Source organism: Eulemur rufifrons, chromosome 28 (genome assembly GCF_041146395.1).
Source record: "Eulemur rufifrons isolate Redbay chromosome 28, OSU_ERuf_1, whole genome shotgun sequence".
In the NCBI taxonomy this organism is placed as follows: domain Eukaryota; kingdom Metazoa; phylum Chordata; class Mammalia; order Primates; family Lemuridae; genus Eulemur; species Eulemur rufifrons.
The window spans coordinates 55,819,585-55,835,646 of NC_091010.1; positions in this window are offsets into that span (position 1 = coordinate 55,819,585).

The following is a 16,062-nucleotide window of genomic DNA, read 5'->3' on the forward strand; positions in this document are numbered from 1 at the left end:
TCTGTGAGAGGAAGAGATTCTACTCTTCCAGCTATGAATTTCTCAGCTTTTTGTTTCCTACAGGGGAATTTACCTGAGCTCCTATAGGGAAAAGACGCATGCTCACAAACTAAAGTCATAATGCCCCAGACCACGATCGCAATTTTAACAGCACTTACTTTATTTATTTATGCTATTTCCTTCCCATAAAAAAATGAGTGAAGAATAGTCTCAGACTTATGCTGGAGAATAGGAAAGAACTAGCTGTACCAGGTGTAGCTCCACTCACCCCCTCCTGACATGGGCACTTCCCCAGCAAACAACACACACCAACCAGAACGGGAATTTTCACAAAAGACAGAGAACTGAGCTTCTATTAACTGGGTCATTTGAGTCTTTTAAAGGACCTGGACAAAAGAAAGAGAGGTTTGTTCTCTTAGCTAAATTATTTCTTGTGAGTTCATTCTTCCCAGGAATAGCTCCTGTGTATTGTCTTCAATGAATTCAATGATCTCTCAGCCCAACCACTCTCTGGGGACCTCGTGATTCCAAGCACTCACCCGAGCTCAGCAGCCTTCAGTCTCATCACCGCTGCAGAGATTTCTCATTCTCTTCCACCTTGCCCACCCACCAAGCTTTCAAAGATTGTGTTTATTAAACAAGCAGCACTGATTTATGCCCAATTAATTAATTTTCCACTTCTAATTAACCAGACACAGATAACCACCAAGCAGCATGTTTGAGCAACATGAGATAACCAGGGTTACCATGCTACCACTCTGAGTTGGTTTCACTCCAGCCCAAAATAAACAATTCTGACATTCCTAGTACATGCTGTTTTAGAGTGGCTAAATATGGGATTCCCACTAGATTTTCTGAAATATAGAGAAGAACTTAAGAACCCCGAGTTTGGGAGCACTGCATTGGAGTCCCCACATAAGACTATATTTGGGTGACTCCATCCTATAGGACTCACATGAGCATCACCCCCTGTTTTGAGAGCTCCCAGCTAAACCGAGGCTTCAGTACCAGAGCACCTACCATCTCTGCCCTACTGGGAAAGAAAAGGGAGCTGGAGGTGGGTGTTTACACTGTGCATTTTGCAAGGTTATTTTATTTTATTTTTTTTACCTGGCAGTCAGCCTAATGCCTAGTTGTCTGATCCACAACCAGGGGGTGCCTCACCTTTTTATACCGGCAGACACCTTTGGGACTCTTGTCTTATCTGTGTCCAGGTCACACCTGCCTGACCATTGCACTGGTGCTGGGAGCCCACCCTTGTGTTCTCCCCAGTGTCCCGGGGAAAACCCAGCCTGGGGCAGCTCCTAGAGGTCTTCAGATGGAAGGTGCAAATTCAGTACACCACTGCAGTAGGAAATGGTTCAAAGACTTTTACTTACAGATCCTGGGCAGGGAAGCATAACAGATCAGGAAGGCAGTTTTCCGTCCTCAGGTCATGCTAGGCAGAAATGAAGAGTCAGGCAGGAGAGAGCGCATGCATGGCAACTAGCAGTATGTGTAAGGGAATAGGGGGTGGGTCTCTTTAAGTTCATGGGCAAATGCCTGAATGGTCCTTTCAAAGGAAGCAGTGGGAAAGCCGGGAGCCCTGACTGCTAAGCAGGAGAGAGGCCTCTGAATTATCATCTTTGGCCACCAGCTTGAGCCTTTTGGGTGTGGTGTAGAACTGCAAATGGTGTCAAGGGTAACTAAGCCCTGCTTCTAGTATGAGAAAGTTAAACTTGCATTCAAAATGGATGCTGAAGCAACGTAAGATTAAGAATGGACCACAACTCCCTGTTCCTTAGAGTGGGTGGTCAGTGTCTAAAACCTGCATGGATGGATATGTTTCAAGATTTTACAGTATACGAAGCACTGAGCCAGATGCTTTACAGATACTGTCTGAAATAGCCATCATAGTAACTCTATGAAGCAGGTATTCAATGATTCCTCCACCCATTAATTTTACAAAATTTTACAGAGGGCTTACAATGTACAAAGTATGGTCTGGGCTGGTAGGTCTACAGAATTAGAAAAGACAGCTAAAATAGTCTCCCTAAAGGAGTGTACACTCTAGTCTGGAGATACAGATAACAAATAAGTGAAGAAACAATTGTGCCAGGAAATAAAAATGATGACATAATAAACAGTGAAAGGAGGTACTACTTAAATCATATGCTCAGGGAAGTTCTCAGTGAGGCCCTAACTCTTGATTCAAGACCGTTAAGGTATTAAACTTGCTTTGCCAAGGAGGCAATGGGGGCTCAGAGAGAGGTTCAGCAAAGAGCCCAACATCACACATCTACTAAGACCAGGTTAGATTCTAACCTAGAGTTGTCAACCTCCAAAACTGTCTTCTTTCCACTATACCCGGGTGCCTCCCAAGAGGGACTTGATAAATACTAAAGTCTGCTCTACATCAGGGGATGTTGTAGTAGAAGTTTCAGCCTAGGTAGCCTGTATAGAGGGGAGGATGTTGCCAAAAAGAGAGATGAAAACAAAGAAGTAAAATTCATAATCATTCTCATGTATTTAATTGCATAAACATAATGGATGAGCAGTTAATTTTTCTTTCTTCATTTTCCTCCTCCTGCTTAATTTTTCATAAAAAACAAAATGTTTGCTGTTTTCTTTCCTGGGGTTTGTAATAAATGGTGTCCTGGTTTAATCTACAGATGCACTATATTTTCAGAGCCTGTTTTTAAAGACATGAATGTTATATAAACACATTTGTCCTCGTCAAAGTCTAGATCACCACCACCACCCCCATCTCCATAAAGAAGTACAGATTCATTTTTTTAAACACACACACACAAGGAAAAAAGTTCTTGTTGGCTGATTGGGTGAGTAACACAACGAACTGCCTCGATTATAAATGACATTCACAGAGGTTCTCTCTTCTACTTGGCCATTTTCTCTCTGAGTGATACTGAACAGAAGACAAGGTATTCACTCATTCAGAGTGCTTCCAGGAACAGTTTTATTGAACCTAGGTTTTATTGAAGCTGAAGCACCCAGCTATCTTTGAGCCCCACAGATAAAAACTCCTTCCAGTAAATTAAGGGCTATTACCTGAGAAAGGGGCGCAGTGGAGGCACTGCCTCCGGAAGAACAAAGCCTCTAGCTTTGAGTGCAAAGGCAGGAACTGAGGCTCAATTTACAGATGACAGCTCTGACAGAGAAAGTCATTAAAGACAAGGACAGGACGGAAAACCATTAGGAGAGCTTGATTGTGGCCACTGCTGTTTTTTCAAACAACAGGACAGCTATTACTCTCTCTGATGTGCAAAGAGAAAAGCAACCCATTTCAGTCCCACAGTGCCCCAGTACAAAGATGGACCCCAAACCCAAGACTCCTGGAAGCAAATGTCACTCCTACACAAACTCCTCCCTGACGGCCTGATGTGATCTCCCTTTATCGTACCCCTTAATGGTATGTTATTATCATAATATGACATATGATTCCAGTAGAACTCAGGCTTCAGAATCAGACAGAACAGTCTTCGCTCTGCTACTTTGCAGCTGTGAAATGGGATTTTTGTGAAGAAGGAGCAGGCCTTGAAAAACCCCATATAACATAGCTATCTCCACTGAACCAAAAACAAAAACATGATTGTCTTTAAAAACATGGTAGGTGGTAGCTAAGATTTCAAAATGAGAGACAGATATTCATATACATACATATATATATGTAGAGAGAGACAGAGACAGAAACAGAGGCAGGGAGAGCTAATCAGAATTCTTCCCTTCTCTCTTTCTCTCTCTGCAGAAGTTGCATGGTATGAGCTGTTGGCAGTTAAGAGCTTACCACGAAAGTATCAACCTTAAATAATGAGATTCCGAAAATATGATTAAGTATAGAGTTTATTCAAGCACAAAGCTTGAGGATTGCCACCTGGGAAAGCACTGAATGCATATTTTCCAGCATGGAGAAACTGAGGATTCAGTTATATAGGCAGAGGCAGAGAAGTTCCAGCAAGTTTCCATTTTCATACAAGACCAGATATATAGGCCATTTGATTGGTTACAGATTGCTACATTCCAAGGAACATTTTCTTATCACTCCATGAGGAGGGGCAATGATCTAAGGGGATCTTATCTCCGGGGGGGGGGGGGGGCTTGATCTTCTTAATTATTTGCAGGGGAAAAAAGAAGGAAGTTTCATGCCACGTGACTCAGGCTGCATAGCCACATTCCTCCCAAGGCTTAGGATAATTTAAAGTTCCAACAGCTTTAAGTTTGAATTATTTTAAGCTTGAATTATTTAATTTCACAATATAACACCAGTATGCAATGAGAATGGAAAAACTTAGATTAAAGACAACAGAGGCAGAGAAAGAAGATCCTACAGGTGTTCAGGTCCCAGGTTCTGATGTTCCTGAACCTCGCTGCATGTCTGACCCTTTCTGTAATTTGGTTATTCAAATTTCCTTGAATTATCTAAAATGACTATCTGTAAACTAAAGGCCTGAGGGACAAATCTAGCGGCAGCCTATTTTTGTAAATAACGTTTTATTGGGACACAGCCACGTATATTTATCTATGAGTGAATTATCCATGGCTGCTTTCACCCTACTAAGACAGAGTTGAGTCATTGTGGCCCCAAGATCAGATGGCCCACAAAGCTGAAAATATTCACTCTCTGGACCTTTGCAAATAAAAGTTTGTCAAATCAAATCACGGTGGATAACAGACTTAAACCTTAGGCGTGATACAATCAGAATTCTAGAAGAAAATGTAGGAAAGACTCTTACAGACATTGGCCTAGGCAAAGAATTTATGAAGAAGACCCCCAAGGCAATCACAGCAGCAACAAAAATAAATGAATGGGACCTGATTAAATTAAAAAGCTTCTGCACAGCCAAAGAAACAGTCACGAGAATAAACAGACCACCTACAGAATGGGAAAAAATTTTTGCATACTACACATCAGATAAAGGACTGATAACAAGAATCTATTTAGAACTCAGGAAAATCAGCAAGAAAAAATCAAGCAACCCTATCAAAAAGTGGGCAAAGGACATGAATAGAAACTTCTCGAAAGAAGATATAAGAATGGCTAACAAACATATGAAAAAATGCTCAACATCCCTAATCATCAGAGAAATGCAAATCAAAACCACAATGAGATATCACTTAACTCCAATGAGAATGGCCTTTATCAAAAAAACCCAAAACAACACATGTTGGCGTGGGTGTGGAGAGACAGGAACACTAACACACTGCTGGTGGGACTGCAAACTAGTGCAACCCCTGTGGAAAGCATTATGGAGGTATCTTAAACAGATTCAAGCAGACCTGCCATTTGACCCAGCAATCCCATTACTGGGCATATACCCAAAGGAAAAAAGGTCATTCTTTAACAAAGACACACGTACCCGAATGTTTATAGCAGCACAATTCACAATAGCAAAGATGTGGAAACAACCCAAATGCCCATCAATACATGATTGGATTAGTAAACTGTGGTATATGTATACCATGGAATATTACTCAGCTATAAGGAATGATGAAGATACGACATCTCTATGGTTCTCCTGGAGAGAGTTGGAACCCATTATATTAAGTGAAGTATCCCAAGAATGGGAAAAACAAGCATCACATGTACTCACCAGAAAATTGGTTTCCCTGATCATCACCTAAATACACATCTGGGAACGACACCAATTGGATATCAGATTGAGGTGGGAGGTGGGGGAGGGGATGGGGGTATGCCTACACAATGAGTGCATTGCGCACCGTTTGGGGAGTGGTAACACTTGAAGGTGATGACTCGGGAAGGGGGGGTGGGGAAGGGAGGGATATATACCTCATGATGGGTGCAATGCGCACGACCTGGGGAACAGACACGCCTGGAGCTCTGACTTGGGGGGAAAGGCAGTACAGGAGCAACGTATGTAACCTGCAATTCTGTATCCCCCATAACAAGATGAAATAAAAAAAAAAAAAAAAAGTTTGTCAACTCTTGATTTAAAACAACTCAGTATTCTTCCAATGATTTCTCCTTTTTGCCTAAGGTAACTCAGATTGATTTGTTACTTGCCACCAAGAATCATGATTAAAGCTGTCTTAAAATTTCTCTTATGCTCAGTATATCTCATGAATAGCTTACGTGTGCTCAAGTGCTTTGCACTTTTCTGAGCTCCTCTTTCTGATCATTTCTTTTAGCGCAGGAGTTAGTCATGCCACTCTGAATTATGTTTTTAATCAGGGCTTTGTATGTAGGCCCTCCCTCTTTCCTTCCCCTTCTTCTATAAACTTCTGGCAAGGTAGGAGCTACTTCTCATTCATCTCTGGTTTCCCCCTCCCCTGGTGCCTGGCATAATAAATGCAATAAACACGTGCTGTATCTTGAATTAAATTTTCAAATACTCCTTCATTTTGCAAACATTCTGCCAGCTCCCAGGCCAAATGTTAACAGGAGAACCATTTCATCAAGAAACAAAATAAATCCTCAATCTCTGAATGTTTTAAAGCAGTCATTTTGAAAGCCTGGTCTATGAGCAGCAGCAGCAACCTCATCCAGGAACTTGTTATAGAAACAAATTCTCAAGCCCCTTCCAGAGATTTTGTGAATCAGAAACTCATGGGTAGGGGCCAGCAATCTGTGTCTTATCAAGAACTCCAAGAGATTCTGACGTTCACTAAAGTTTGAAACTCTAAAGCAAACACAAAAGGTTGGCAAACTTTTCTGTAAAAGACAGATAGCAAACGTTTAGGCTCAGTGCCAAGAAAATCAAAGATATTATATAATGCAAGAGTGAAAACAAATTTTCATAAATTTTGATGAAATCAAAACATAATATTATATAACATATAATAAGAATAATAGAGTATAATTTTTGTAATACAGTTCTACTAAGGAGAAGAATAAAATCTTTTTCAGGATAATATTTTGATTAATTGAGGTTCCAAGTTAATGTTCCCTATTGCAATGGTCTGAATGCTTGTCCACCAGCCCAATTTATATGTTCAAGTCTAATCCCCAACATGGTGGTATCTGGAGGTGGGGCCTTTGGGAGATAATAAGGTCATGAGGCTGGAGCCCTCATGAGAGATTAGTGCCCTCATATTAGAAGAAACATGAAAAATTTTGCTTCCTCTCTCTGCTTTCTGACACGTAAGGATTCAATCTGAAGATGGCCGTCTGCAAACCAGGAAGTGGGCCCTCAGCAGACAACAGATCTGCAACCATCTTGATCTTGTACTTCCCAGACACTAGAACTATGAGAATAAATGTTTGTTGTTTAAGCCACCCAGCCTATATACCATAGTATATTTTTTACAGCAGCTCAAACTGACTAAAACACATATCGTCAAATAGATTGCAAATGTTCATCTTTAAAAACCATCCTTAGTTCACAGAAACAGGCTATGGGCCAGGTGCGGCCCATAGGCAGTAGTTTACCAAACCTTGCTCTAAAGCATCAATGCCTACAGTTAAGAGAAGAACCAAACATTCATTGAAGGCTAGCAGAAGACTTTTGCATGGATTAGTGGTTTTCAACCAGGGATGACTTTGCCCCCAGAGGACATTTGGCAATGGTTGGAGACATTCTGGGGGGGTCACAACAGGAGTCTAAAGGCAAATGCCTGGGATGGTGCTAAACATCCTACAATGCATAGGACAACCCGCTACAACAAAGAATGGCCTGACCTAACATGTCGATAGTGCTGAGGTGGAGAGCCGCTGGCCTAGATCACCCTGTGTGGCTCCCTGCAGCCTGTAGCCTCCTTTTCACCTCTTGTCATATTCCCACATACGACAGGCACCCCAGTCTTATAGCTTTCTAGTCCACACCTGAACAAGATTCCTTTAAAGGTTTGTGCAAAGGTATTTGCAAGAAGCAAGGCTTCTCTTTCTGGAGTTTTCAATTTTTAATTGTCAATGCAAACTTAATGTCAACACTAATACATTTAATTTCAGATGAGATCCTTCCAAAGGGAGCCTAGAGCCTGTTTTCTCCTAGGAATAGCTTCATAAAGTCAGATGTTTTTTGTGAGGATGGAAACAAAAAACATTATTTAACAGGATCTTTGGGAAAATAAAATGTTCCAGAATGTCCTAGGGTGTTTGTACAGGACACTAGAGAATCATGAGGCCTTTCTTTAGTTTGGAAAACTTCTAATAACTCCAGTTGTGAAAAGAACACAGTCATCTATAACTTATTACCAGCCCCTAGTTCTTTCTTTTAGAAATCATATATCAGAAGCTAAGATATTCCTGGAGTCCCCACCTGAATCAAAGAAAAAGATGCCTCCCCTTCTCCATGGTGTGGTCCAGGTTCACAATTAAGCTATATAATCTCAGATTTCCTGAAACAGATAATGACTGGCACTCAGGGAAATCAGCTTAAGTTAGGTAGCCTTCACCCTTTTATTGAGGGTGGAGGAAAATACTGCTCTATACCAGGGAAACATTAGCTAATATTTATCAACCTTTACTACATGCTGGGCACTCTCCAGGTGTTTTGGTATATTATGTTGTTTCATCCTTACAACAATCCTATGAGACATCTCCCATTATCTTCATTTTACAAATGAGGAAACTGAGGCTCAGAGAAGTGAATTAACTTGTAAGGTCACATAGCTGGTTGAACCAGTATTAAAATCCAGGAATAACTGACTCCAGACTTGAGCTCTTAGACATCAGTGCATCATTAAGGCTTTGTGGATGCACATGGAACCACATCATCTAGAAATTAAAAGTCCATAACAAACAGTATCTTCTAATAACCAGTGATTAATGATGCCAGGAGAGCCCCTGGCATTTCACTGAACACTCAGAGGTAAGTACACCTTCTCTCTAGGTGCAATGTCCTTGTGATGCCAGAAATCTCAGTGCTATTGATTTGTGTACGATGCTTCCCTCCATTCTCGAAGATAGCCGCACCCACCCTGCCTCCGTGAGCCTCAGCAGACAGGTTAGGTAAAGAGCTGCCTCCAAGAGTAATCCTCAAGTCTGGGAAGTTTGTATGGGTTGAAAAAGCATATATTAATGTTATCACATAATTTCATATTTTATAAAATAAGAAAACAACTTCCTCTTCCTTATAATGCAAATGACAGAGAGTAAAATCTTCTTGGCCAGAGAAGATGGTCAGAAGATAGAACAGGGATTCTCAAGGGGAAAAAGTGAATATCCAAACTTCAGGGCTACAGCCAAAGGAGACGCCTTGGTTGTAAAAGGGGGAGAAATCCTAATACTTTGGCTCTACCTTCCGCAGGCCATACCCTTTCCTCTAGTTGGTATAAATTCTGTGGAAGGAAGAGAAGCAGAGGAGGAAGGAGGAGAACAGGAATGGATGGAGAGGAAGAAATCAACGAGAGAAGGAGGGCAGGAGAAGAAAGAATTCTCAGAATATTTATTTCCTGGAGGAAGCCCCTAGCGTAGAACAATCCCAACTCAGGGACATATTTTCTCAGGCACAATTCAGAACAAACTCTGTATGTACAAGGAGAGATGAGTTTCAATCTAGTGGAAATAATCCTGCTCCAAGCCGGATCCAAAGGCGGGGAGAGTGACCCAGCCCAGCAGTGCCCTCATCCTTGCTCCCTGGGCTCAGAGCTTCTCTCCTGCAACCCCCAACCAAAAACTCACTCGGGCCATCGAAAGACCCAACCAGCAGCCCTCCTTTCCCCCACTCTACCCTGACACTGGAGCACACACACATACTTCTTTGGTGTAACCCTAGGGAGATCCTGAGCAGTTTCCACAGAATGTTTATTATCCTTGGAATGTGGGAAATTATCTTTCCCACATTTTGTGTTCAGAGAAGGACGTCACGCACCTGAAGAAGTAGATATAAACAGATACATACACTCACATCAATCCCAGCACAACGGACTTCAATGATGTTCAAATGTGTTTGCTGTGTTGAATATTGGGGCCAATGGCTAGTAATGTATTTTGTTTTAACAGAATTAGGCCAGTAATAGAAATAGCTACTGTTTCTTTTGACTGAGCATGACCATGTTTATCAGATAAGCTCAACGGTATGGTGAAGTATTCTCATCCTCATTTTCAAAAAGCAAGAAGGAAGGAAGGAAAGAAGGAATGAGAGAGAGTGGGAAGAAGGAAGGAAGAAAGAAAGAAATCAGAAGTTCAGAGAGAGCAAGTAGTTTGAACCCAGGAATAGAAAGGCTAAATTAAAAGACCTCGTGGTATTCTAGGCAAAACTCCCTTAAAAGGATAACCATCTCATCCTGGCAAGCATTACAACATAAAAAAAAAAAAAAATTCTTCAGACATCCAGTTTAAAGAAAAGAAAGATGACACCTTTCACTCTACAACAAAAAATACTAAAAACAATGGAGCAATAATTATGGTTTTGAGAAGGAGAAATTGTCAGTGATGGCCATACAATTTTATTCCCTTCTTTTCATATATGAAGCCGACGGGTGTTGGGAGGGGGTATTTAATTATGTGCAGGCTCTAAAAATATACCAGCCATTAACCCTTGTTTAAAAGACTACTTGAAGGTATACTCCAGATGACCAAGAGTGAAATCCAAATCACATTAGTGAAGAATAATGGCATCAGTCAGGTATAAGTGGCCTGGCCTTGGTGGCCAGCAGAGCTTCCAAGAAGCATAATGTCCAATTTGTCACAAGGGGCCTGAGGAGAATTTTCCCCTGAGTAAATCACACTTGATTCTTCTGGCAACACCAGAAGAAAAAAATGTAGAAAGCTAGTGCATTCAATTACAACATATCTGGATGAAGCCTAATATAAAAATATTGCTTGTGAACTACTGTCTATTGTTATGAGCAAAGCCTTATAATTAGATATTTCTCTGGAAAAGACTTCCCCTCAGGCAGACTTTCTATCAGATCCAGAAGTCCAATTATATATTTCTACAAATGTGGGAAAAAGAAGAAAATTCACAAAAATATCCATGTGTGTATCTTCGAGTAATGGGACTATTAGGATATGCTTTTCTTTTCTTTTCTTTTTTTTTTTTTTTTTTTTTTTTTTGAGACAGAGTCTCACTCTGTTGCCCAGGCTAGAGTGAGTGCCATGGCGTTAGCCTAGCTCACAGCAACCTCAAACTCCTGAGCTCAAGCGATCCTTCTGTCTCAGCCTCCCGAGTAGCTGGGACTACAGGCATGCACCACCATGTCTGGCTAATTTTTTTTCTATATATATTTTTAGCTGTCCATATAATTTCTTTCTATTTTTAGTAGAGATGGGGTCTCGCTCTTGCTCAGGCTGGTCTCGAACTCCTGAGCCCAAACGATCTGCCCACCTCGGCCTCCCAGAGTGCTAGGATTACAGGCGTGAGCCACCGCGCCCGGCCAGGATATGCTTTTCTTGTTCATGTTTTTGTGTTTCCCAAATTTTCTTTAATAAATATGCACTATTTTAATGGAAAAAACTTCTACAATATTTAAATACAAAACAAATGTAAAACAAAGATTTAGATTCTGAGATTCTGCTTCCATTCTCAGATTCGAATACACTCCTTTCAAACAACAAAGTGATCTCTCTAAAAAACAGTGCAGTATTCACCTTAATAAGTAGATCTGAATCATGAAATTCAAAATATAACAGATTTTAATTTCATTTCATTCCGTGAACAAAAATAAAATAGCATATCTTTAGGGGAGAAGTTTTATTTAACATGTTTCAACTAATAATAGAAAAGGAAATATTTATGAGTCTGAGTAAAAGAAAAAGAATTCTTTCAAGTTCTTAACGAAAAGATCGCATTTTCAGGAGAATTAGCTAAAGGGGGAAAATAGCATAAAGAGTTGAAAAGAATAAATTATTTATTGGCTCTCCTGCAGTGACTTCTAAACTTTAGATATGCATCAAAAGAGGCCTGAAGTGAGCTAATTTACGGAGCACATTTCCATTTAGAATTACATTGCAGGTTTCAAAACATCTTGTTCTGTTATGCACATGTTACATGTGTGAAGGGGTGTTCCAGTACAATGTTAACCTTAATCATATAACCAGAGCTCTCTTAACAGGGTAGGTATGCTCTTGGAAAGATATATGCAAATCAAATTATATTTGAAATGCACTTTGGGAATTCATGCTGTAGTGAATCGTTTGGGAAACAAAGAATCCTTGGATAGTATGAAAAGGAAAAAGAAAAAAAAAAACCCACCCACTAAATTCTCCATCTGGCAAGCTTAAATGTTTTCCTTATTTGCTTTCTTCCAAAGGAACATGTTTGAACAATATGTACAGAAACTCCTGACAAAATCTATTACTTGCATTAAAGGTTAGAGTTTTTAATTTAAGAACCAAGAACATTTGACTAGTGAGAACAATCTGAGTATAACTAAAACAAAACATATGCCCCACCCGACAGAGGTAAAGCAACGCTTAAATTTGTTCCCCATATTAAGAATTTTCAGCATATAACTAATTTAAGACTGGATTTTCCCCCTTATTTTAATTGATGGCATGTGTGAGCCAATTGGCAACTGTTAGGAGCGGCATGAGTTCCAGATAGCTTTAAAAGGGTAATTATTTTCAGGCCACTCATGTATTTTTAAATATTTAATTTAGAATTCAGAATAAAATTTGCTTTGTGTGTTTGATATTTTGTCAGGGGAAAATACAAATCTTCAAAACAATGATAATATCAATTGTGATTACAGCAAATTAGAATCACATCCAATCTCCTCCCTTGGGGTTGTTTTGGGACCAAGACAAACACGGCTGAAGAAATTGAATTGCAATAACTAATTTGCCTTGACATTGAGCAAGAAAAATTGGAGGAGGCAAAGGTACCCTGGGTTACCTGATTCAAGACTGCTGTTTCCTTAGTTCAGCGGAGGACTGTCACCCTGCCAGGGAAAGCTGGAAATGCAAGAGCCCCGAAAGGTACAGCTCTTAGACTGGGTAGACCACTCCCCAGTTCTGCAAATCCATATCTGTAATACCCATCCCTCAGGGTGACCACTTGCTTGGGGCAGATAACATCATCTGGCATATGAGTAGGGAAAAAAATTCTGATCTTATCAATAGCCACAACAGCTATCGTTTACTATGTCCCTTTCTTGGTACCCCTCCTATGCAAGACTTCCTGCATATTTACCTCATGTGCTATTCACAACACTATTTCAGGAAGGTATTACAATCCTCATTTAACTCACAAGCAAACTGGAGCTTGGTTAAGGTGACTTGTCCAAAGTCACAGGTAGTGAGAGGCAGAGGGGAGTTTTTTTCAATCCATATTTGAGTCTCAAACCTACATCTTTTCCCCAATGTGCCAAGAATGTATAGCCAGTTGTGGCTGCCAGTCTACAAGATGGCCCAACTTCCTGATATCCATACCCTCGTGTATCCCTCCCTACTGTACCAGTGTTGATCTTCGTGACCAATCACATTTGGCAGAAGTGATGGTATATCACTTTTGAGATTAAGTTATAAAAGTGGTCGCTTGCCTCTTAGGTTCTCTCTCTCTCTCTCCCTCTCCTCCCCTGTCCTTCCTCCCACTCTTCCTCCCTCTCTCGTTCCCTCTCTCTTTCAGCCTCTGCTCTTGGGAAACGAGTTGCCATGTTGTAGCAGCCCTGTGAAGACACCTACTGGTGAGGAACTGAACCCTGGCCAACAGCCAGCAAGGCCCTGAGTTTGGAAGCAGATTCTTCAGCCCCGACCAAGCCTTGAGATGCCTGCAGACCTGGACACTGGCTTGACTGCCACCTCCTGGGAGAGCCTGAGACACAAGCACGTAGCTAAGCTGCTCCCAAATTCCTGACCTTCAGAAGCTGGGTGACATATTTGCTGTGAAGCTGCTCAGTTTTAGAGTTACACATATAATGAATACACCAGTGTATAGGAATTTTCATAAAGATGATAAGTGTATCGTCTCTGAATTCCCCCGTGTACTACATTTGCAAAGCCTTGTGTAAATACCACGGAAGAAACAAAGGAGCATAAGAAATAACATGCCCCACCAGCAGCAGCAGCCCTCAGGTAGCTTAGAGCCAGAAGAAAAGAGAAAAGCATAGATGTAGGCAGACCCAAAATATTTTTTAAAATATTTCTGTGATCTTCTCTTGGGTCTTTCTGTATACAGTAGTACCTACTCCTAGTCAGCCCAAATTATCTAAGCTGGTGCTTTGGGGGTATTAGGATTATTACAGAAGAGCTGCAGAGAGAAAGAAAGGGTTATAATTGAGCTTCTTAAATTCAAAATAGCATTTTCTTGCAAGATAATTGGTCATAAGCTAGACATTGTTGAAAACGAAACAATTTTCTAAATTCTGTTAGCTCCCATTTAATATATCAAGGGCTAGTTCTGGCATATTAAATCACAGACTTTCTTCCATAAAGTAGAGAATATAACTTTCTACCTATGATGGCTGGCCCAGAGCCAAAGGAAGATAAGACATAGGAAAAGTAAAAGAAAATTCCATCTATAGTAGATACAATGGTCCCCACACCCCCTTTATTCTACCCACTGCTGGAGGTGCTGCTGGCAGACAGCTCTCTGCTGTCAGCCTTCTCAGGAAATTATCTCGGCTGAAGAGTCGCCTTGCCCAGGCCATGCACCTTGGCAGGGCGGCTCCCATCCAATAACCAGCAGTGTAAAGGCTTGTTTCTTTTGCCCCAACTCAGGACAACTCTGAAGAGCCACCCCAGAGCTCCCGTGGGACTGTGGGACTGTAGGAGAGCATAACTTCTCCCTTAGCCCAATCACTCCTTCCTTTCCTTCCACAGGTGGTGTTCTCCAGAGGACTCTCTAGTAAGCCTTCCGTGTGCTAACCCACATCTTAGCACCTGCTCTCCAGAGAAACTGTGACAAGGTTCCTTTGAGTCTTGGCAGAAGGATCCCTAGTCTTTAGATGCCAAGGGGAGTCTAAGGTGGCAGGGAAAGGAGGCAAACTGCAGGCAGAGCTGGAAGAGATCACAGCTGGATTTAACAGCAGCAGTGGCAGCAGCCAACACAGGCAGTGGATGGGAGCAGAATGGCCAGTCTAGCCCAAGGCCAGAGGCCCTCTTTCAACCCAGTCCTGTGAGGTCATAGGCACCACTCCTCCTTCCTCCACCTACGTGGCCCCGACGTTGGAAAGGAGGAAAGAGGAGAGCGTGGAGCTCTGAAGACAGATGTACAGAGCTGAATCACCCAAGCAGAACAGCCTCTGTCAGCCTCAGTTATGTTGCTACAACTCCAATGGTGGTTGTAAAGGTCCCAGGAGACGCCATCAATGCAAAATGTACAAAATGTACTGTTACAAAATGTATTAGGTTATCAAGACACCTAACCTCTTCTCTTTGACAGTTCTATTTTTATAATGTCTTTGTTTTTAAGTAGATGAAATAATTTTTGATGGCTGGATACATACTAAATTAGATGAAAGCTGCATGTCTAAGCATTCTTGCTGCAGCATATAAGCTGAAAGCCAGCCCATCTGCCTGGCACTCCCACCACGGTGTAGGTAAGGGGTAGGACTGTCCAGATTAGAGGCCAGTTGAAGGCCTGAAAAAGGGGGTTCTGTAGCCCTCCAGAGTGAAGGGGAGACCAAGCCAGCTGTCCCTTATGCTTAAGAATCCCTGAAATTGTGTATCATTTAACAAAAGCAGGCTAACCGCACATCCCAGTTTTCTTGGGAGAGTCCTGGTTTTACCTAAGATTCTCATGTTCTATCTGGGTAGCAGCCCCTTTCCTACTCAAAAGTACCCCAGTTTAGATGAGAAATTATATGGTCACTTTAATTAAAAGCTATTCATTTAGAAGGAAATAATTACATGTTTAACAGGAAATTTCTCTGTTGAAATAATCCTATAATGAATCCTGTGATAAAGCAAATAAACATTAAACATTAACCCTCCCATTAAAAGTGAGAGATTGGCTTATTGATTAATTGACTACTGGATCGGACAGAGATTAGCAGACGTTTTGCTTCGTTTTTCCCTTGTCATAATAGGTGGGGGCCCAGAAGGAAACCAGATCAGCCGTGGACATCAGGAGATCCCGTTTCCTGTGCATATCTCAATTGACTGAGTCGATTTGCAACCCCCTACACTCAGAAGTTAACCATCTTAGGCAGCTGAGTTAGGGGCACAGAGAACAGTGGTTGCTGACATTCAGAGTAGGAAGAAACCACTGGCAACTCTGGTTG